The sequence below is a fragment of the Polyodon spathula genome, chromosome 33 (genome assembly GCF_017654505.1).
Source record: "Polyodon spathula isolate WHYD16114869_AA chromosome 33, ASM1765450v1, whole genome shotgun sequence".
NCBI classification, from domain to species: domain Eukaryota; kingdom Metazoa; phylum Chordata; class Actinopteri; order Acipenseriformes; family Polyodontidae; genus Polyodon; species Polyodon spathula.
The window spans coordinates 3,032,717-3,055,000 of NC_054566.1; positions in this window are offsets into that span (position 1 = coordinate 3,032,717).

Here is a 22,284-nt window from a genome sequence, read left to right on the forward strand (position 1 = left end):
TGGTTTGGTCAAAGTCCATGTGCCCATACCAGTTTTAGAAATACAATCTGTTTGTTTCTGTCACACTGAGTGTTATTGTGTGCATGAGGGCTCAATGGTACAGCATGGCAGGTAACCAGCTGCACAGCAGTCAGAACATGCACACAGCTAGAGTAAGGCAAACGCGCATTTCACATATTTTAATTGCAATTTCAAACGGATCTACTGTACATTTATAATTGATCTTACAAATCCACTTTAATAAACACTTGGACAAGCTGAACTTAAAGCACTAGAAAATAAGGCCACTTGATTTACAGCAAGCATCCCCCTTTTTTGTAAATTGTAATATACATGCTTAATGCAGTCAGTCTACAATTAAAAGCTTGCACGCCTGAGATATCGAAAAAGTGACAGCCTCAGCAGGGCTTGTACTCAGCTGAGACCAGTTTACCAGTTTACATGCTTCCTGTCACAACCCATTGCTTTCTTCTAAAATCTCTTATACGCCAGTCACACCTGACAGCTGTTGCTATGAATGTCAGGCAGCATAACCCTGTATGGACGAGGTACTAGGAGGGACTTATACCTTTACCAGTAATAACAATGGTTAGGTATGAACATGAATACGTGATGTCCTTGAGCCATTGCATTTTATATTAAACAGTGAGCAGCTTCAATGTCATTGTGACTGCATTTAATGATGTTTGGATACAATGTGATTATTCTGTTGCTCCAATACTGAGTGATTACCACTGTTCTCTAAATCTGCCTTTACCTGGCGTTGTGTCTGTTTTGAGCTTGGCTGGAGAATCCTAAGTGCCTGCACTGATCTAGCTTCCTCATGACAGTGTAACCTTTCAACCCCCTCTTTAAAGGTAAAGACAGATTGATATCATCTCAATATTGGAACAGCAGAGTCCAGAAGAGCTCAGAATGACTACAAAACACATTACAGTACTAAAGGAAACGTCAAACATAAACAGCATGTCATTGGACCGTGGGAGGAACCTGGAATACCCAGAAAAACCCACACAGACACAGGGAGAACATACAAACTCCACACAGACAGACCCCTAGGCCGGAATCAAACCCAGGACCCAGGCGCTGTGTGGCAGCAATGCTAACCACCACCACCACCACAAACAGTGATTAAAAAAATACCTAAAATGAAAGTATAACCCAAGGGAGGGGGCTGGGCGCGAACCGCTATGCTAAAGAGCCGTGCTCTTCTGCATTCATTTCACCAACATGGGACAGAATCTGTAACACAGTGTATCACACAACACTGCCCGTCGTTACACTATATTAATGTATAAAACATAAATTAGAACCCATGTTTCTTACAATTTGTTACATGTGCATGATTTACACTTATTTATTGCTGTGATTTCCCTTCATTTGGATATCTCTGCCTAGCTGCATTTGTTCAGCTGCTGTTCAGAAGCAAAGAATACATTGAAAATGATCGCATTAATAGCTCAAGTCAACTCAACAAAATATTTTACTTTCTGAGCCCTTAAAAATAAACGCTGAAAAGGAGCCTACATATATAGACTGATGACTCACAGTCCTAAACAACCCAGTTGCTACAGATTTCTGATTTCCCGTCCGGATCTATATACTATCACTGCACTGGAGACTTCCAGTCTTAGACTATATTAACAATTTGATGTGTGCTTGCAGATGTCTTAAATATTTTAATAGAACAGGGCACAGCAGGAACACAAACGGTACATTCACACTGCATGCCAAAGGTCAATAAAAACACTGCCAAGGCTTTATATCGAAGTCAGATAATTTGAAATGACCAACAAACAACTAATACCTTATCCAAACTTCCTATATAATGCACACCATGCTTTGAAAACGTGGCTGTGAATGAAGAGAATGGCAAACAGGGTTTCAACGTGCGTTGATCATGCATTATATAGGTTAATTAGAGGGGATGAGTAGTTTTGAATTACTATTCTTACTAGGTTGCCTTTGCTTTTAGGGCCATCTGTTTATTTTACTGTCTTAATTTAGACTTTGTTATTCAGCTGTATTTTTATGCAGCATAATCTATATATAGAATAAATATATCATTTAATTGAATAATTAATTGTGTACATGTAGTGAAACAAGAACATTAGCACAACCAAAAAAAACCCATGATATTTATTCATCAATAATTTGGCTTGGTTAATTTGTGAAACCCAACACTGTGAATAACATGCCAATTGATATAATACATATCATTTATAGAAAAAGCATGACATAGGAAATGCTCCTGCAAGCCAGGCTGTGTGTAATCCTCTTTGCACTAGAATGACACGTTGTGTAATGCACAAAGTAACTCTTCTACACACAGTGGTTATTTGCACAGCTTATGTTTAGTAAACCTCTGCTAATGAAATTCTGGAACTAAAACATCACCTCTGTGCACTTGTACTGAGGAAACAGCATACACGCTGAAATGCAAAAACTACTTTTTTTTATGTTTTTGAAAGTGAAGAAATTTAATTTGCATGCAGGTTTTAGGTAGACATAAGGGGGGTGTATTTGAAAGAAAACAAAGATGATTTATTTGGCTAAACCAACAAAAGGAAAACCAGTTTACAGCCACGTTTTCTGGTAACATATACTGTATATTAAGACAGACCCTGCAGTCTACTATATCATACACCATGCACCAAGAAGAGGACATCAAAAACAAGACACACAGCCCTTTTTATATATCTGCCCAGGTATTACGATATGCCTCGATCTCCTTCCGTAACACTAATTCTGTAGCCAGCACTACCCAGCATTCCTGGCTCCAGCAGCATCACACATCATACAGAGGCCTAGCAGCTATCAGGCCTGCTTCGGGATGGAACAGGGGAAAGAAAATGTAACATTTCCAAGCGATTGGATCCACCATACACCAAACATAATGCTGTGTTCTAACAGGGAGCACCCTGAACTTTTATATAAAATAAGCAAAGCATTTCAGTGCAACAGGCCCCAAGACTAAAAGATTTGGGCGAAAACCCACTCTGACACAGGAAGTACCTGTACTCAGAAAACAATTACTGAGCATAAAACCCCCCCCAAAAACTGCAGGTATATTTCCAGTCAATTCTGAACACTGTTGAAGTTTTTATGTCAGTGAAACCAACAACCAACCAGAGTATAATATTTTGTAGACATTCGTGCACTCTACATAATGTTGTGAATTTGATATAACCTTTGGTTTAGTGGTATAGGAACATTCTGGAAAGATCATGGCACCCTTTTGTGTTATATACATTGAACCCATGTAATGGACTTATTATTCTGTTTAGAAACTGACAATGACATGCAACCTTGACCTAGACATTAGTTCATATTATGTGGACGTGGGACTTGGAATGCTGGGATACTAGCTGAAGATTGACAGTGGTAAAAATCATAGCTTTGTAGTTCTGCCGCTTTCCCTTCTCCAAGAAAGTGTGAAATGTTTTCATTGTACTGGAATCTCTGGAGCTGTTCTTACTCTCCAGGGTGTGCATGTGGTGCTGCTGTCCTCCTTAACGTGTAAAAGAGGCTGTTTGCAGAAACAAAGCAGTAAGAAGCTGTCTTTCTGGGACCACTGAGCAGAATCAGAATGCAGGCGCAGAATGTTTAAGTAAGGGGATGAGAGGACCGGGAGTCTCGCTGTAAGAAACAGCACTGTGGGTCATCTTCCTAAAGCATGTATTACCATGGTGCTATACTAGCACTACTTCTTTCAAAACAAAATGTTAAGAAGGTTACAGTAATTAAAGATCTTCTAAGTGCACCTTAGTTGTTTGCTGCTAGTTCTGTAACATTGGCAGCTTGTTTTTTTTGTTTCATTGCCCTGTGGTAAATGGTGTGTGAATATTCTATGAGGACAGGTGGATAACAAGTAGTACACGACCTTTATTTTAAAATGTATTGAACCATAACATCTTGCCTATCTTCGAGAATCACCTTCGATCAATATGAACCTTAAAAACAGTTACAAAAATTTTCTCCATTCATGCTTTTTCGCCAATCATATAGCTGGAAATAAATGCATTATAAAAGAATTTTGCAGCCTACTGTACAATTACTTTAAAGTAACAGTATATTCTTATTCCAACTGAGATTTCTCCAAGTTTACAAAAAAATATATTCAAATGTGTTAAAGGACTGGGCTATGTGGGAGAGCATGCTATGTTTGGAATTAGATATGGGCTTCCTTGTTGTGGTTAGAATACTTGTAGGAATAAGTTTAATTTTTGTAACACTGTTATAAGGGGGCAGGGCTGCTGGTTCAGGGGGCTCCTGAGATCGAGAAGCACAGACCAACATCTAAGCTAGCAATGAGCTCCCAGGACTAGGTAGATATAACCTTTATTCTGTACTACATTATTAACTATAGGCTGATATTTGATATGTTGTGGTGTAGCACGCACAAGATAACACAAATAAAGTACTTACTGCAAGAATAATTGAATGCTTGTGAAATATCTGAATAATGCATATTTTGTATGTATACTAAAGTCTGGGAGGCAGCCTGTTTGTGGCGCCATCTGTGGTAGACAGATATAGACCAGCGTTGTTGCTTGCTCTTCAGAACTTCACTGACCACTGAAGTAAAAGCAACAATACCAACTCTGTCTTCATTAACTTATATCCATGTTAGTATACTGAAGGGTTAATACACTTTTTATTAAATAATAACTATAGTATGTTACTTCGAAAACATAAACGTTATGTCATTGTCTAATCATTCCTTAAGAAGCTTACAAAAATAAACAGAGACAGAAACATCAAATAAATACAACATAGTGAAGGGTCAGGCTGCTCCTGTGGGTGGTATAATACAGACCAATTAGAACATTGTTATACTAGACACAAGATGTACTCTGTTGCTATCACCACTTCAGATATGTTAAGAGATGTTTCCTTCACAATCTAATGAGCTCCCTGAAGAACAGAAGATATCAATAGCAATTTGGAGAAGATGAAAAGGGCTGGGAATTCAATTACTGCCAGTACATAGTTAATGTTGGAATTGGAGATCTTGAGATAATACAACCATCAGACCAACAAGCTTCAATTCTTTCCAAGGCATGTTTCTATGTTGTTCCAGAGACTCCTCCTGTGTTAATGACCTGGTGGTTTTCTCCTCCTGTGTTAATGACCTGGTGGTTTTCTCCTTCTGTGTTAATGACCTGGTGGTTTTACTCCTCCTGTGTTAGTGACCTGGTGGTTTTACTCCTTCTGTGTTAATGACCTGGTGGTTTTCTCCTCCTGTGTTAATGACCTGGTGGTTTTCTCCTTCTGTGTTAATGACCTGGTGGTTTTACTCCTCCTGTGTTAGTGACCTGGTGGTTTTACTCCTTCTGTGTTAATGACCTGGTGGTTTTCTCCTCCTGTGTGGTTTCATGTACCATGGATTATTCACCCTGCTGCACAGGACCAGCAGTCTTCAGTGACAGCTTTACTCTTTCATACATTACTGTGGAACATTGAAGGGATACTTATACCAGCTATATTTCCAGAATATTCTAATTCTTACTTGTTTAATATCACATTATGCCTGTTTTTATAATTATATTTTGCTGTTTCAGCTTAGATCTGGTTTATAAGCTACAATTTCTGAAGTGTGATGAAAACACACCCCTATTGGTCACTTGCACTTGCAAATATATACATAACAAATTGTATTACAAGAAAGATGCTTTCTGAAATGTGTACATTTACAAATAGTCATTTTTGTAGGTTTGAACCGATATTTTACTTGAAATCTATAGACTCTTTACCGGTAGAATATCACACACCACTGCCTGTTACACTCTTCTTCCTTTTAACCTCAGTGAGGCTGCAGCCAATCTATGAGATCCGAACCACAGCACTAATGTATCAGGACAGATGGTGGGCATGGACTGGCAGTCTAAACCATTATTTAAAAGAGCCTCATCTCACGTCAGTGACACTGCCGGTTACAACAACTCTCCCACTCTGCCCTGTGACTGAGAGTGACATCTGTGTATAGAAGCCTTGTCTTCCAGCCCACCCAAAATAATTGAAAAAAAATTCTGATTTGAACAGAAAACAGGATCAACTGTACATACACCTCGTATAATAGAGAAAAGAGCACTGGGCTCAGTGCAATAAAGGATCTAAATGTGTCAATCTACAGTAACATTTGGTTTTTGAGTAATTTTTGCTTTGTTACAAGTACTCATTCTTCACTGAATTACAGTGAAGATATTTGGCTGATCTAGCCTATACGTATGTATATGACAGGCAACTGAAATCAAGTAAAACCAGATTAACACAAACTTAAGTAATTGTAAAAAAAAAAAAAATCAGAATGATTGAAAACATCATGAAAAGGTCAAGGTCAAAAATGAACTTTCATCTGACAACGAGAAAACAATATTTGAGTAATGATTCAGTGATGTGCTTCATTATTGAAATCAGCATTGGTTTACATAAAAAACAAGCAGACAAAAATCATTATCAACCTTTGCATGGAAAAGCAGTCATCTTGGCTTATCATGAGAAGTATTAGCCTTGGCATGAACAAATGAGGTGGTGCCTGAAACGATAAAGTCTACACATCGATTTCCTATAAAGTTCTAAAAAGTGATTGACAAGGCATGGGAATGTGAACTTGTATTGCTTTAAACGAAACAGAAATCAGTTGATGCGAGTCTTTCAAACACAATTTGTAAAAGAAAGGATGGCGGGGCACTAAATACTGGAGGAAAGATGTTGATTACTTTTTAGTTGCAATGAAATGGACAGGCTTTTTTCAGGTATTGGAGTGGGATTCAGTTGATTTGACTTCAAGCAAAAACACACGTGGGAACAGGGAGCTTGCCCCCTGCTCAGTGTTTCAGTTTGATGTACAGAACATGAATAAAATATCTGTTTCAATTCAAAACCAAATAGTGCAGTGCACAACTCTACCGGAATGGCTAGCCATTTCTCTTTCACATTGCTATACATTGCAAGTTCAATAGATTTTCTATAACTGGATGTTTTTCAACAAGAACAGGAAGAACACAGATGGGATTCACCCTTTTGGGCTGCTCATTTCTCTCTCACTAGTGATATGCTTTGTGTTATTGGCTTGTCTAGATTGGTACAGACACAAGTAGAATGGCATTTAAACAGTTGGGATCTTTGTGCTGATACCCTCTGTGACGAGTGCCCGCCCCTGTGTATATTATCTGTTATGTGTTGCGTGTGGTGTGTTTAAATGTTGGTGTATAGACATTGGTACACGGGATATAAACGGTTCTGTGTAACACGAGTGTTTAAAAAATGTATATGTATATTTAGGCACGAGGATTGCACAGCACTTCACATGCAAGTAAAATGTAGTAATATGTGAGCACAGGGAATTGCACTTTATTAATTCACGTGTTGGGATTCAAGTGAATAATTAATTGGTAATTGAATCCCAGCACAACAGTATATATAGATGCACGTTGTCACATATTCGCGGTTGTGTGTTCGGGAGTGGAGAACGGGGGAGAGAGAGAGAGAGAGAAAGAGAGAAAGAGAGAAAGAGATAAGCGATAAGCGATAAGCATAATTCTAAGTCTCAATTGTTTTGGGTGTAGCGTTCATCCACTCTGTGTTTTGTCAGTGTATTCGTTTTGTTTGTCTATTTATTTTGGCCTCATGTGCCATGTCCTGTTTTTGTATTGTTACAAACCTTTTATTTTCTGCCTGTTCATTATTAAACTGCGCATCAGCGCCTCCACCATTTCAACAGCTGTGTGCAGAGTCAGTTCCTGTTTCTGGTCTGTCGTCACCCACTTCGGCTGTCCTTGTGACACCGTCGTTTTCCCATACGGTCCTGTATAGAAAAGCACTAACTTGGCAGTCCTGCCGTTAGTTACTCCAAGGATAGAAATACAAACATAGTTTAATCGGTTGAGCTGCAGACAAGCCATAGAACCCCCAGGCTCAGGTCTGTAATTAAAGAAGAGTTAATTGATTGCTCTACCTCTTATTAGCACTAGTAACTCAAGATTTTCATTTTTAAATGTAGGGACAGCTCGTTCTTTGCATGCTTTTTTTTTTTTTAAATAATTTTTACCATAATATATTAAGAAGCACCTAAATTAAACTGCTGCTTCCTGGTGCTTAATGTACTGTGGGTTAATGTGTATGATGCTTGACAATTCAGTACTGTATTACACTATCTATACTGTATGTGTAGACGCACTGTAACAACACTGCTTAGCATACCTTCATACTATTGTGCAACACCATGACATATGTGGAAAATTATTTCAGAATTCAATATACTAACCAGACTGTATAATGAAAGTAGATTTGGTTAGGATATGAAACTATTTCATACAGTTCACCCAGGGTTATCTCTGCTTAGTTACATAGGAATCAAAGCCTTACCCTTAGCTTTGAGGAACCCTGTTCTTCTGTCAAGTGATCAGTGGAGATGCATTGTAAAGGTCAAATTCAATTCATTTCCCCCCATGGGTTATCTCTACTGTAATGAATGATAAAGAAGAAGACAAATTAAAGAACGGGATAGTCTTTTAGAACTTAAAGTCTGTGTGGTTCAGTTTCATCTCTTCTGAAGCAGACAGGTTTGAAGTGGATTTCGTATCCTCTATCACACTGTTAGTGAGAGTTTGCCTCAGTGTCTGAGTGTGTTTCCTGTGCTGTTGCTGACCCCTAGGATTCCTTGTAGTTTGTAAATTGAACTCCCTGCTGTTCTGGAGGAAAAAGAATACATATCCATAGATTTATACAGACACAATCACCAGGGATCATCTGCAAGCTACACTGTATGATGTATGAAATTCTAAGAATTTGGGGTCAAATAAAATTGTTAACTTTGCTTTGTTTTATGCGTCAAAAGCATATTAAAATATAAGAAATCATGTTCTTTGGTTTAGAAGATAACCTTTACTTTTAATTTCTGTCATTACTGAAGCAACTGTCTGTTTAGTAATATTGTTACAGCATTTTGTGGTGCTATATTAAAAAAAAAATGAATTTGAACCTGTATCTGGTAAAATCCTAAAATTACAAGTGTCACTGTAATGGGTGACATCAGACCAGAACCAGGAACCAACACAAAATAAACAGAGAGTTGGAGTTTTGGTGAAGCTGAGCACTTGCTTGCGCTCAGCATTTAATAAATGAACAAACAGAAAATAAAAGGTTGTAAGACAAACAAAACACAGGACACGGCACTTTAGCCAAAATAAAGAGACAAACAAAACGGACTACAAAGACAAACACGGTGAGGTGATATTATTATTTACTATAACTATTATTATTAATTCTCTCCTCTCCAAACCCGTTCTCCACTCACCGAACACACAACCCCGAGTGAGTGAAAACTTGTTGCTTTTATGCAGCTGTACCGAGACTCGACTGCTAATCAATCATTCGATTGAATGTCTTGGTACAACTGTACATGAATTAATAAAGTGCAATTCCCTGTGCTCACATATTATTACATTTTACCTGGCTAAATACAAATACACATTTTAAACAATTCGTGTTACATAGACCCAATTATATCCTGTGTACCAATGACTATACACCAACGTTAACACACTACACGTAACATACAACACAAATAAATAGCCCAGGGGCAGGGCACTTTGCCACAATTATTTGTGCTGACACTTTGAATGATCAGCAGTGTTTTATTGTTTTGTTATCTAATGTTAAACATGTTACTTTTTTACATGTTAGCTTGAACATTATGAATACAGCTCATGCAACAGCTTTGCCCTCCTAGTGTCTGGATTTAAGATAACACACTTCTATAATGAATATATTTTACTATTTTAGATTAGGGTGCCTCAACTGCATGCTTTTCACAGTGACCTTTTCCATGGGATGAGCGAAACATAATTAGATAATAAACTTTCAAATCAAAAATCTTCGAATGCACGCAGGAGAGCAGAAGAACTCAAAATGACCATTGGAACGATAATTCAGGAGAACCAAGCGAGAATTACATTTCATTTGAGGAGATTATTAGTCCAATAAATCTTCAGTTCTGATAATGTCTAGATTCAAATCAGTCAAAAAAAAACAAAAAAACTACAAAGTTTGAATTTAATAGAAAATGTGATTCACTGCACCATTCCCAAAAGTATCTGTAAAGACTATATTTTAATCAAATCGTGCTCTTATGTCAAAGTATGTCCCCACTTAAGACCTCACACTTTCAATGATTCTCCCCTATCTTCTCATCCTTTTATTTTATTTCCCTCTTGCATTAACTTTTCCAATGTTCACATCTTTCTTTTTTCCCCATTCTTGCCTGTGTACCTAACAAGCTATTATTCCTCGGCAAGCCATGTCCCATTCTCGGATAAACACCCACTCCTCTTATATTGATACTTACAACTCTGACTTGAGCTGGTTTGGTCAAAAATTGTTATCATTTGAGCCCCCCCCCCCCTGTTTACACTTGATCGGTGCCCTGAGCCTGCTGTGAGCCTGTATGTGCGCACAAAGCCCCTGAACTAACTCGTGCAACCTCACTATACACAGGGCAGAAAGTGAACAGAGGCCTACATTGCGATTTGCTGAGTTTAGGAATCACAGAAATGCTTTTTTTCATTTTATTGTTAACAATGGCCTCATTTGGCCACTAACAAACATATAGTAAATGTTATGTAACACACAAGTGTTTTCTTTCTAATCAGCTACAACCCTATGACCTAGAAAAAGCAAGGACCATGCAGGAGTACTCATTCCTATCTGTATAAAACTGTATAAAGTTACCAGTATACCTGTACACCTCTACTACAGGATCCTCTGCTGTTTCAGTAGATAAGTGCACTCACTCTCCTCAACTGAGATTGCAATATTATTGAAGGTAAAGACATTAATTTTTGCAATCTTATTGCAATCTCAGAATTTCTAGATCACAGGGTAGTTGTGATGATGCTCATTCAGGTTCCATCTGCCCTCTTTCATCTAAATGAGATTCACTTTATCCTTATATCTCCTCCATCAGCCTCTCCAGCTGAAGCACTCTTAGAACTTGTGTCTCTCTTCTCAGCAGTCAGCGTGCTGCTCTCAAAGGGGTAAACCATCAGTCCAGTTCACACTCTTGAGTTCCTAGGAACAACTTTGGATACTATTCGATTTGAAGCCAGACTGCCTCCCGATAAATTGGAACGCATTTGCTCTTTCATTCAATCCTTTCAGATCTCTCTCTTACAACACTGGAACGTCCTTTCGTTGTTTTACGATAACGTCAATGCTGCCTCCCCAAAGCTGACCTCTCACTCCATACGGATGCTTCTTCTATTGGTTTGGTGGTATTCTCTTAATCAATGGTTCTCAGATGTCTGACCCCAGAAATAAAAAAGTATTGAAGTATTTCCTATTGTTGTCGTAGCCTATCTCTGGGGCTCATTTTGGCAAAAAAAGATATCTTAATCTTTTGTGATCATCAACCTCCTGTTCATATTAATAAAGGCCGTTCCTCTTCCCCTATAATTATGCAACTTCTTCACCAGCTAGTCTGGATTTCAGGTATTAATATTTTTATTTTGAAGCCCAACACTTTCCAAGTATCACTAATAACACTGCTGATGCTCTTTCTCGTTACAGATTGTGAAATTCAAACGTCTGGCTTTCCTCCACTCAACGAACTGGTTTTCAACTAAATTCATACATTTGCAATCTTCTGTCTCAGCTCATTCTAAAACCGTTCTCCCCAATCCTATTCTCCCATTCATTCCATATAGGTGCAGCAACAACAGCAGCAGCCCAAGTTAAAATCAACCAGTCCTACCCCAGCAGAGGATTCTTACATTCACTCTTCTCTCCTTGATAGTATTTCTGCTCAACAGTATTGCTAGCATGCCCGGAGTGGGGGTCATCGCTCCACCAAAACCAGAGGTTTCCTCCCACAAAGGCAGGGTTTTTCCTCATGTACACTGCTATTATAACAACCTTGACTTGCATAAAGAAGGAAAAACATTGAGTGAAATAGCTCACATTACTTGATTTTCAAGGAGTGGTATCTGAAGCATAATCAAAAAGTGCAGAGAAACATCATCTGTAACTGATAAACCCAGGACTGGAGGACCCAAAAAGCTGTTTAACAAGGATGAGCAATACTTGAAGATAATATCCTTAAGGAATAGATAGAAGACACACGTTGAATTGACAACAGAACTGGCAGAAGGCACAGATGTCGTTGTTCATCAAATCAGCATTACAGTCACTCTTGAAATCAGGACTTAAAGGATGTGTTGCACTAAGAATACCTCTGTTAAGAAAGGGGAACAAGATTACAGGCTAACATATGCACAAGAACACGGAAATTGGACAATGGAACAACAGTCAGAGGTGCTTTGGACGATTGATGGATGGACAACAACAATGTCTGAGCCACATATTCGCAGGGAATTGAAAAAGAGGAAACAGTGCCAGGTTGCAAAATGCAATGACAATACAACTTTGGGTGTCTGCGTTGGTTGTGGAAGGGCAGTGTGGGTAAATGCTCAGGGAAGGTGGAGAAGCGTGTATTGTGTGTGTGGGCTGTACAGGTTAGAAAGCTGCCATGTATGTAGGATAAATAAATGTTATGTAGATAGTTTATTGTATTATAGTAATTTATGTTTTGAAGTAGTGAATTATATACTATTTTCGAAAAAAGACACTTTGATGTTATTTTTACAAACAAATAAAATGTTTATACAATTTCGGATGTACAGAGACCCATTACTAAATAGTTACTATTGAAATCTTTATTTTATTTATGTTTTATTTAAGTTTTTCTTGTTTTGTACTGCTCTTTTTGAAAAAAAAAATGTTTGTTTTGTTTTCCATTTAAATATGGTGTTTCTGCTATACACATGTTCACAAATAAAACTTTTATGTTTTATACAATAATTTGTATTTCCTTATCATATTACAGATGTTTAAAAAGCTACCAGTTAAAATGACCGGTTTGGTGCATCTAGGTAGTTAGAAATTCTGGCGCTTTAGTGTGGTACAATACCATATAAAAAATAAAAATAAATGCTATGACTCTAGAAAATCAGTACATTTTTATGGTAGTTTTGCAGTTTCTTCATGCTTTTCCCATGGTTATACTATGCATTTACAATAGTTCACCATGGTTTGCTACATTTTATTTATATGCTTTACCATACCTATCTAGGCTTTACAATGCTTACCCAAACGTTGTCATGGTTTCACAATGCTTTATTACACTTTACTATACTTTTTGGAAAACTGCACACGTGACCCTTACATATATCGAATGGAAGGACGTGCACAGCAGTAAGATTTATGGAATAATTTCATTAACAGGAACCCCTCAAAGAAAATTATCTAGTATATTTTACAGGCAGGTAACAGCAGAAGCTGTCTGTCAGTTACAGTTGTCTGAAACACGTTTTGAGTAAGATGCAGCATATTTTGGTCACATGTCAAATAATTATCACCGACCTAGCACTTCGTTTGCTTCACCACAGGTCTGGTGCCCCTCTTATCACCGGGGTCTATTTTTCATGTCTGCTTCATGTATTTCACAGACAGTAATGTCACACACTGTAAAAACTCCTTTTGTTTTTGGGTATGATTAAAACTGCCTCTACTGAGATCACAATTCTGAATTAACAGTGCCCCCTGACAATTCGTAAAGCAATATTTTATCTGTTTGCAGTGTGCAGTGGTGATGCAGTGCTCTGGAATTGACAGACACAAGACAGTTCACAATTAAACAGCACCTTTATTTGGCTGGGTTGTGTGTCAACAACACTTAAATAATAAGTATAATAAGTATAAATAATAACAGCCATGTGTATCACTCTGTGCAAAACAAGGGTTTCAGTCCCGAAATAATAAGACACTAATAATAATAACACACAATACAGACACAGTCACTTCTCCAGACAGTGAGTGCACTTTGTGCAGGTGTGGTGCAAGACAGCAATCGTAAAACAGTGGTGCAGTGTAGTCTGGATTTGCTGCTGGCTTGTAGCGACAGCTCCCGTTTAGTGTTGGCCATCTAACAATGACAAATAACAACAGTTAGAACAACAAACAAACAAAACAAGAAACACTCATGGAATGCTCACACTCTCCTTTACGGGTCCTTGCAGTAACCATAACAAAGGAACAGATTGTTTCTTCACCTGAAATACCCTTAGTCAAGCCCCCTTCGATAGCTAGTGCAATCACGCATGCTCCAATCCATGACTGACACATTGCTTACCGTATTAAGGCTTCTGATATTGTGACGCCGCCCCCATCCTGGATGGCCAGCTTCCGACTGACCCTGGAATTAACTGCCAAACTATCCAGTACAGGACACACTGTTCCTGTTATACAGCATCCTCACAGGTCGGGAGGGAGATTGTTGACTAGGATTCATTCACTCTCAGTGTGCTCATCACAACAGGTCTCAACCAGAACAAAGATTAAACAGCAAAATATAAAGTTAAAATACAATTTTCACAAATTTGGAATCACAAACCCATAGTGGCACTTTTGGGGTAGCTGGCTCCTGGAAGCAGATATAAAAAAAACCCATAATGGTATAAAAGCATAACACAATATGATAAAACTATCTAAGCACTAATATCCATCTCAGTGTTCATTATTGCTGTGACATACAATGTAAATATTTAAAAGGTAATGACGGCAGAGGAGAATACAAATGCTATTAAAAAGCAAACAAATGTTCTTTGTCCACAATAACATTAAAATGTTTTTTCTGGTTTTGGTTCACTTAGGCTTATTTAAATATATGTGATCTTTTAAAGTGTTTTTCAAGATTGTAATGTCTGCATTAGAATAATTAGAATTACAGGGCATCTACCACAGGATTCCTTCAGATTCTGATTGGCTGATCTTAATTCCTTTACTTCTGCTTTGTAATTTCATCTGTTCTTATACAGCAGCAGTCCCTGCACACAGGCATGCATCATGAGACATACAATATCAATTTCTGGGTAAATGTTATTATAGAACAAATTAACAAAATCTAATTTGGTAGAAAACAGACTGGAGAGAAAACATTTATCAAATAAGAAAACTGAATTTGCACACAGTTTAAATATCCACAATATGATTCCGTAATCCCAAAGGAATTCAAGAGATTAATAATTGAGCCTTTTCAACGACTGACAGCAATATTAAAATCCAAATCTACACAGCAGAATGTGTCAGTAGGGTCATGTGTGCTCACTTCACCAGTTTCTATTAAGGAGATTGAATACATCAATAAAAATAACCCTTAATACCCTCTGATTCATTTAGAGTCCTATTGCATTGGAAGTAGGAAACAACATGTATATTTTCCATTAAAAAAAAAAAAACCTAAAAAACCATGTTGCTGTCACAGTGCCATATTCCTGTTTTAGGATTAAAATCTGACTTGAACTATGACACCACACAATAACTGATAACATATCAAGGGTACATTTTTATTGATTCATGTACTAGCGCTGTTGTCTTTAAATGAAAATATACTTCTCCTCATTTTTGCCATATCTATACACTTTTCATTTAGAGTGGCTTATTAGTTTACCTCCTGTTTTTAGAATGACCACCCCAGCTGTAGTCCAGTATACGCAGGCCTTGGGTTGCATCTCAAACCTTATTAATGCCTAATTATTACTTTGAATTACATGAAATACCTGCAACCCACTAATTAACCATGCTAATGAGTGTAGTTAATCATTAATACCTAATTACAAGGTATTTAATGTTTGTTTTTGCTTTTACAAATTGTTAATCAGCAAATCTAGGTTCATCTGCACACACTTGTGTTATGCCAATGTGACAAAGCAAAATAATACAATGCACTCAATGAGATTAGAGAGCGCAGTGGAAGTGCTGAATACACATGCAATGCTCACCCTTAAAGGGTACATCAGCACTACAGGAAAAATAAAACATACAACTATGCCACCTTGCTGTTTTGGTCATTGTATAATAATCTGTATGCATCCAAACATCTGCATAATGCCAAACTGCTTTGTCCAAAATCATCTCATCTGAGCCAAAAAACATGACTTCCGCATGTACCCTCACTTGTGCTCTGAAACGTACTGGCGCATGCCCAGTGAAGCGTTGTATAAGCTATATTACCTCCGTGTGGAAACACACTAGTCTGTGTGACAAACAGGGTCTGTCTAATTTTCCATTAGGAAGGAACTTGTACCTGCTTTCGTTTTGTGTTGTAGGCAATTTCACACTGTGCATGTTTCCTTCGCATGTTGTATATTGATGTATTATTATGATTAATGCTGCATTCAATAATAAAAAAAATCTACCTTCTACCATCTACCTATCAGTTTCTGAACAATCTGATGTTGAAATATTGTCTGGCATTATTTCGGACATCCCCTGTGTACACACAGTGTTGCTGAGGAAAATCTGAATTGAAACTGTTAATTGGCAGTGCAACATTATACACCTGTTTGGAAGCATACAGATTATTATACAATGACCAAATACATTCAGAACAGCAAGGTGGGATAATTTATGTTTTATTTTTCATGTAGTGCTGATGTACCCTTTAACTGAGCAAAGACACAATAGAATCCCAGGCAGTACAGACTCTCTTCATCTACCTTATCACTTAGCATACACAGTGCACACATCATACTCGCTGTAAAACACGCACATTCAATTGTGCTCCCATGGATCAGCTAGAAACATTTCTGGAATTTACAGAGCGACTCTAAATTAAGGATGCGAAAACCCTTTACAATTGAATCCCTCCACCTAGCTGGTGCCACATAAACTACTGTGGGGTCAAGCTATTCTTAACATGGAAACAGCAGGCGTATTTATTGAAGGCATCCCTACAGCTCAGACTCCACTAGCTCACCTGTATAGTATATGTATTATGTTTTTGCATAATAGCTATTTATAAATTAATTACCAGCCTCGAGTATTTCCATAACACTCTAAATTAACAGCTCAGGTTACTGTGTTATTGTTCCTCAGTTAAAGTAAATCAAAGCCCTCCCAATGGTATTACATCAATGCATTCCATGATATTAAGAGGATCACAAGCAAGCTTACAGTCCTGCCATGAGAATAAGTAGCTTCAAATGTCATTTTTAATTACTTTTTTATTGGTGTCTGTAATAATTATGAGTTGCTTTAGGTTAATATTGAGTTATAATATTTTTTTCCTGGTGTGAGAAGTGTTGGGGCTTGCATACAGTAACCTTTCATACTTTTGATACTTGGAAGTTCAATATCATACTATATATATATATATATATATATATATATATATATATATATATATATATATATGTGTGTGTGTGTGTGTGTGTGTGTGTGTGTGTGTGTGTGTGTGTGTGTGTGTGTGTGTGTGTGTGTGTAAAACAAGAAAAAATCCTATGAGAAATGAGGACTAATCAAAATCAAAGAATTTATTTTTATGGCTTAAATAAAAAAAAAAAAATCTATGAGAAATCATTAATCAAATCAAAGTAAAGCAAAGCACAATAATAATAATAATTTAAAAATGTCTAATTGCTTCTGGTGTTTGGAAACCCCTTCGTAGGACCGCCTTGTCGGATTGTTCACAAGAGCACATGCTTTTTATATTCAGTATTGAATAGTCAGTTATAAGTAAGCATTATATGTGCATTCGTTACTTTACAGTAATTTGGTGCTTGTGGGAATCTGTTTATTGCAATCTCTGTAGAGGGCCTGCTCACTGTATGACTGTATTCGTTTTGAGCACAGTTGCTCAGACACCCTGTTGTTGCCAATGCGGTAATAACAATTTAAAAGAAAAATATATATTATTTTCGGAAAGAACTGTCGTAATTCGAGCTGTGTAGATAGTTCATAATATTGCGATCTATTTATTTATTTATTTATTTGTTTGTTTTTGAAGTATAATAGTAGAGAGTACAAGTTAATTTTTTTGTCTTTTCCAAAATGAGCCCACCCTAAATAAATGGTTGCCCCCCACAGCTTTCATGCTGCACCGGGCCTGGGTAAGGGTAGATTTAGACAAACATTATAATAACTCTGGCGTAACAGAACCCAGAACCACTCAGAATTATTACAAACATCTTCAAATGGCAAGAGAAATGTGAAGAAGCAATTGCACTGAAGCATTTAGTAAAGATATCGATGTCTATGGACTTTTTACATATTGAATAATAGCTTTGTAAATGATATCAGCATTAAAGATGTAGTCACATTGCTGTGCCTGTCCTGTATAAAATGCATCTGTGCCTTTAAATCTTAGCTTTTCAAGAGATTCGTGTCTGGTCTCCTGTCTCCTGTCCATTTACATTTTTTTTTTTAAATATTGTATGGGCTTTGACTTGAATGGAACTTGGGGAATAAACTCATCTGGTTTTATATGACATTAATCTTGAAGTCTAATAGAATCATTCATATTTGAGTTCAGAAGGTGACCGGCAGTTTTTTCTTTTACATTTTAATAAACATGCAGTTTCTCCAGATGTCCACTGGAGGGCAACGGAGACTTTATCTGTTTCATAGTAGTTCCACGTTTGCCTTCTAGAAATTTCTAAATTGGTCCATGATATAGCTTAAGATTCAGTACCCAAGACAGGTGTCAAATGGAACTAAACAGAAGGATTTTAAGATATTACTCTCTCGTCATGTGTTAAAGTTACTGCACTTGTGGAAAGCCTTGTTAGACACTGCTGTTTTGTACTTGTTTATCTGGTGCACACAGAGGCAGACTTGCAACACATGTACAGGAATTCAATCTTCGGGCACAGGGATGTTAACAGGGAGCTATTGAGCTGTATATAGCACATGCGTTTCACAATGTAGCTCTCTTGGTTTAGAGATTCAGACAGTCAGTAGTTTTTGGTAGAAGCAAGTCAAAGTGGCAACATTTTCTTTTGATTTGTTATGTTTTGTTTTATACAATACACTACATTACAATACAATAGGGATTTGCAAAGCTCCTCCCGTGAAACACCTCAAAGCGCTGTACATATAATACTACTAAAAAAAAAACACAAAACTTGTCAAACCAATAGATTTTTAATCTCGAATTACAAATTCTAAAAAGTCTTATAGTACCACATGCCCAGAATCAGCTCCCCACACTGAGTGTCTGTCTGTCTGTCTGTGTGTGAACCCTGCAAGAGACTGTCCATCTGTCAGCTATATGGTAACAGCTATAGTGTCAGTAGGGTTAGGGCCAACAGGATGACACTGCTCGAAAAGGCTTTTTTTTCCCTTCATAACCCTGTGTTGAGTTTACATGATAAGCTAATGAATGTAACCAGAGGGATGAAGTTTATTTTCACTAGCTGCCTTTACCAGTAAGTAATTGACTGGCAATGCACTATCCTGATAGCTTAGCAGTGTCAAACCCATTGTTTATTAGGGTTCTGCTCTGAGTCTCATTTTAACAGAACACTCATTCAGCAGCAGGCTGTGCTGTATAGGGGAGCCTTTGTGTAATTTGCTTATCAAAACTGTATCATGTCCTGCTATCGGACCTTATGAAGGAACTCCAGGGAAGTTATGTTGCTCATCACTGTTATCTATGCTACTTCCGGGTTGGAGGTTTTTTTTATTATTATGATTATTCTTGACTGTTTATTTACATTGTGGTACACTAAAAATAGCCAATATGCTTTATTTATTTGCGCATGTGCACATACAGGTCTATACATGTATCAGGGTTATATTACTGCACGTGCAGGCTGCTGTTCTCTCATAACAACTAATAATGAGGGTGTTTTGGCAGCAGAAATTGCTATGCTTAATGCTTTTGTGGCAGAGACTAAATAAAATGAAGCTTCATTTTTTATTCCTTTTCTTCAACCGGTACATCTTGTTATTTTTTTCGTTATCTTCAATAAATTGTGTATTCTTTTTTGTACTTACAAAACATGTTTGTTGTGGGGGCGCCACAGCATTTGAAAACTCGCAGTAACACAATAGGAACTTGAAAGCTAATGTGAATATGAAAAGGGTCAGGTGTGGATCACGTACCTCAGTTTGACCTTGCATAATATATGCTAATAAAACAAACTGGTGTTAATTCAACCTCCAAATTGCTTTTTAAAACAAAGTAGTATTAGAAAAACTAAGAATATAACAAAAATAATAATTCACAATCGCAAGCAACATTATTTACCAAAAACTGATTTTTATGCGTTTGTTCTTCTGAAACTTCCAATATATGATTACATAAATTCAAAATGACCACCCCACACAATATAACAAATACAATGAAGCTTTCTGAATTACAGGTACAGGTAATATTTGAATACGAAACTATAGAATAGAAAGAGAATGTTTGTGTTTGCCAAAAAACTAGAATAAATGATGTACATAAAAATCACATAATATATAATCAACGGAATGCAGCTGACCTGATTGGTATCAGCACATTGGCATGTTACTATCCTATTGCATGGGGCTCTAAGCACCCACTAGTCTTCTAGCATGTGCAGTCAATTTCCTCCGAGGTGGGGTGCCAGGTATCATTTTACTACGGGTATTTTTCTCTAGTATAATAAAGTTTACACAAAGGTTGTTAGTGCCTGATTATGGGGTGCAGACTTGAATTCGGTGGCTTTTTACACCACAGAGATTTTCAGGACGTTGCACAGGTTTTTTTTTTTTTTTTTTTTTAAATTTGGAATCGCCAATTATTTTACCCCTGATTTCTCTCCCAATTTGGAAAGCCCAATTATTATTATTCAGCCTGCCTCACCGCTGCAACCCCGTACTGACTTGGGAGAGATGAGGACGAGAACTTGCATCCACCGAAATGTGTGCCATCAGCTGTCTGCTTGTTTTCACTCTGCAAGCCTCCTGTGCAGCCACCTCAGAGGTGCAGCTTCGGAGGATCACGCAGCTCTGGATCGTTTCAGGCAGGACTGCAGGGGTCGTTGATGCACGGTGAGCCAAGGACTCCCCAGCTGACATAAGCCCTTCTTGCCCCCTGTGAATTCCCATCCATGGTCAGCAGTGGCATAGCCTAGATTCGAACCGGTGATCTCCAAGCTATAGGTGCATCCTGCACTCCAGGTGGACTGCCGTTACCGGATGCGCCACCCAGGATCCCCATGCACAGGTTTGCTTTTGTGTTAAAAAGCAGCCTTATGAAAGAGAAGACACTGCTCCAATGTATTGAACATACTATAAAACATTTGCTAAAACGGATATGTTGGGAGGGAGACAGCTTGGCCAAATAATAAGGTGTACGGCTACTAGACAACACCAATTAACACTTGAAGCCCCGCGGTGGTCATTTTGGCAATTTTTGGTTTTAAAATGTCATTTTCTCTAGTCGTGTAATATGTATGGGGCTGTGCGTTCATGTACCTTTCTGTCCATATGTATTAAATATTCTCACAAAGCATGAAACTAGGAAGTGCAGAAATAAAGGACATACATTACATTATACCTAAAAGCCCCAGGTGCAATCACATTGACCACACAGAAAACAATTGTATTGTGATTATACAGAACGGTATTGTACTTTATTATTTTTATTTACCAGTCTGCAATGTGTTTAGCTGTAATCAGATTAGTCTCTACTCTCTGCCTATTGTTTTCAATCAGCCTTTTGAAAGCTGGCACCTGCTTGCCAGCTGCGCTGCTTTGGTCAGTCAATTAGCACTAGTGAAAATAAATACCAGAGACCATGGAGTTTTACTATGCAACAAAATATGGAGTTGATATTTTGAAACAGATGGCACAGAAGTATTCTGTGAAAGCTAGCTCCCGACAGTGGTCTGTTCAGGTGTTTTACAATGTATTGGACCTAGCAGCCATCAACTTCTGGGTACTTTACAAAGAATGCACGGAGAAGAATTTACCAAGGAGAGAATATATTTTACAGTTAGCACAAGAACTTCGCAAGAGCTGCAAGAGATGCCAATGCCAGGTTGGCAAGTGCAATAAAAATAAAACTTCGGACAGCTGTGCCCTGTGCAGAAAGGCGGCTTGGAGAAGTGCATTATCTGTGTTGATTATGAACAGCCTTAAGGCCTTAAGGCCCTTACTCACCGATGAGGGACACGACAAAGCAACACGAGAAAATCAATAAAACCTATGCTTTTCAATAGAGCCCTTCACACCAAAGGTGACAAGACAAAAAAATAGAACCTACTATACTATAACCTAAATACTATTTTTGCGAAATCGTCGCGTGACAACTACACAACTGAGCAATCAGAGAACAGCTTCATGTCATGTGGTTTGAAATCAAGCACTGTTTCACTTTGTGACGGGGTGCCCACCCCTTGTGTGTGTTTTATTTTTTATGCAGGTATTCATTTGTTTATTATTTATTATTATTATTATTATTATTATTATTAT